Genomic DNA, 3,315 nt, shown 5'->3' with positions numbered 1-3,315 from the left:
GATTCCAGATAAACAATATTACAGTAGTCCAATATGGACAAAATTGATGACTGAACCAGTAACCTAAAAGACATTGAATCAAAATATTTTTTCCATAGTACTGAAAAGCATTTTTTAATCAGCAGATCAGTTTGGTCGTTAAAAGATAAAGAGCGATCTAACATAACGCCTAAAATTTTGATCGTAGTGGCTATTGAGTAGTTTTGACCATTTAAATGAAGTACATTTTCTTTGATTTTATCATTAGGACTAGCACGAAAAAACTTTGTAGAATTTCTGGGAATTATAAGGTGCTGCAATCTCTCTCTAGCTATGAGTCCTGAATAACTACTGTACTATGATTGTGGAATCATCTGCCTACAATTTTTGTGGTGGGGGGGGGGGGGGGGGGAGAAGAGGGCGTCATTGCTCTAGAACAGGGATCTCAAAGTCCCTCCTTGAGGGCCGCAATCCAGTCGGGTTTTCAGGATTTCTCCAATGAATATGCATTGTAAGCAGTGCATGCACATAGATCTCATGCATATTCATTGGGGAAATCCTGAAAACCCGACTAGATTGCAGCCCTCAAGGAGGGACTTTGAGACCCCTACTCTGATTCAATCTGGTCCATTTTTAAAGCTGATTTGGATATTCACTGTTTTACCCCGTGTCACATTTGGCCCCATTCTGAAAACTCTGGAGATTTATTTTGAACCCAGATATTTTCAACCCCTTTTGTTTGTATATACACATATATTTAATTCATTTGTTATTCTATCTTTTACTAAGTGGTGTCCTGGCGGTTTACAATTTCCAGGGTAAAGCATATAGATGAAGAAGGTAAAATAACCAGACCAAAAGGATAAAGGAGCACAAGGGGAGGGGGATGGATAGCACAGCATTAAAATACAAAAACAGAATCAATACATTTATAAAATGAAACACTCAAGGGATCATCAATTGGGTTGGAAAGGAGAAAGAGGTCAAAACAAGACACTTTACCAGAGAAAATAGCTGTTACCAAGGAAACTGAAACATCCTTTACTATGATGCAAATTAAAGGAATTATAATTAAAGTGGCATCTCTTCTAGTGCAAATCTTTTTATTTCAAAAGAGTGGCAGAGAGGACTTCCTGATTGGAAGGTATTGTAACTCTGCAACAGAACCAAATCAGAATCACTGCTGAAATGGAAAGGGACTTTGCATATGCAAATAATAGAAACTGGAGAACAAATATTGGGGAATCTAGAGCAGTGATCCCCAACCCTGTCTTGGAGGACCACCAGCAAGTCGGGTTTTTGTGATAGCCCTAATGAATATGCACGAGAGAGATTTGCACATAATGGAGGTGATAGGCATGCAAATCTGCCCCTTGCATATTCGTTAGGGCTATCCTGAAAACCTGAGTGGCTGGTGGTCCTTCAGGATAGGATTGGGGACTACTGCTCTAGAGTAAATGGAAGGTGATAATGCACTGACATTTATAGAAACATTTCTGCTAATTTAGTGTAAATTCAGGTTATGGAGAAATGCTGTTTTATGCTTTTACCAGAATCTGCAGTAAGCAACTAGTGGACTGGAAAAAGAGCTTAATGATTTCAGAAGCAGACTAAGAACCAGGGAAGCCAGTTTCAGATCCCACTGCAGCTTTTAGTCAAGCCACTTAACCCTCCATTACCTCTGGCACAAACTTTGGGGCCCTGTTACTAAAAGGAATGGAAAGACAGACACTATTCCTGAACTTGTGGGTAGTCAATCCCTTCTTGTGAGAATTCTTGCAGAGAGACTCATTAGCATTCTTTTGCTCTGCCTTCCATCCCCCTGGGCTGTCCTCCAATTCCTCAGCTCATACTAAAGCAGATGGTCAGCCCTGGAGAGGAAATAGAATAGGGAGGGGTATGGACACTGTACAGCGATTCTCCCCAAGAAACATGTCTGTTCTGCTCATATCATTAACCATTTGCAATACATAACAAGGTGAAACCATACACCAATCTGAGCACAACCTATACTAAGAGTGTGGGAGATTCTATGGATATTCTTCAATGTGGCATTTGCGCTCTCTATCCTTGTCAAAGCTGCATAAAGGAAAGAAACAAGAGGTCTGGATTCCCCGAACATTCAAAGTAGTAAGCAGACAAATGAGCTCTGACAGGGCAGGCTTTAGAAATAAAGTGTCTGTTGCAGCTTTGTGGCTGTGTGTTGGTAGATCCAGTATGCAAGCAAAGGACTCTGGGATATTATATACATTTTCTCATTCATGGGGCCAGTGAGCAATCTATGGGATGTTAGTTTACATATTATGAGTACATCATAACACAATCATTTTTTAACCTTGTAATTTAAGGGTTGAAATTTTTTTTTTTTAAGTAGGCTAGAGGGATCTCAAGTAGCAACACAGATGTGTTGTGTATGTGTGCCTGCATATTGAGGATCTCAAGATGAAAGAAAAGGTGAGATCAGGGTTGGAATGGAGAGAGAAGAGAGAACCAGGGATGGAGGACCAGAAGGGATTTAGTGTGAGGGGTGTGAGAAAAAGGGCTAGAGGTTTGGGCACCTGAGGCTCAAGTGAGGACTCCAGGTGAAGGATGGGGGACAGAGATGTGTGTCCCTAACCCTGCTCTATTCTTGCCCCTCTCACATCACAGCCTTTTATCCTCTTCCACCAGACCTGTATCTCTTCTCACACAAACCCCCGCTCCCTGCTAGAACTTACCACCTTACTCTTACCCAAGTGGAAATAGTTATATATTTTTTTTGCTTTTCTGAGTTTTAGATACTAGATGACAGATTTTAACATGTGGTTGACCCGCCTCCAGAGATTTTTCCTCTCTCATCTCTTGCTTTAGCTGCTCCAGACTGACAAGATGAGGTGAGCAGTGGTGCCTTGTGCTGAAGCCTTTCCAAGATGATGACTGGGCCTCCAGTACCCACTCACCAGCCCCCTTTATATTAACAAAGGCCTCAGGCCTCCCATCCATGCAACAGCCTCCCCACACCAGAAGACTCCTTATCTACTTTTTCAACAGCTCTCTTCCTCCCAAATCGGACCCATGGAAACACAGCAGAGGTTGCAGCCAATTGAGATCCTCACGGCTACGAAGTCTAGAAGGCAAGCTTGGGGATGCTTCACCTGCAGTTCTATTCTAAATACCCGTACCTCATCAACTTTTGATAAGAGTTTTGTCTTAAAGATCTTGTCTACCCACTTCCTTCATTTTGAAACATTAAAACTACAGGCTTATTATTTGAACTGGTAGCCACTGTTAACAGGCTGAATATAGGGCCAGCTACTACCAAGTTACCTGACAAATAATAAGAGGCCAAACACTGTA

Source organism: Geotrypetes seraphini, chromosome 1 (assembly GCF_902459505.1).
Source record: "Geotrypetes seraphini chromosome 1, aGeoSer1.1, whole genome shotgun sequence".
NCBI lineage: Eukaryota > Metazoa > Chordata > Amphibia > Gymnophiona > Dermophiidae > Geotrypetes > Geotrypetes seraphini.
This window is presented reverse-complemented; position numbering follows the sequence as displayed.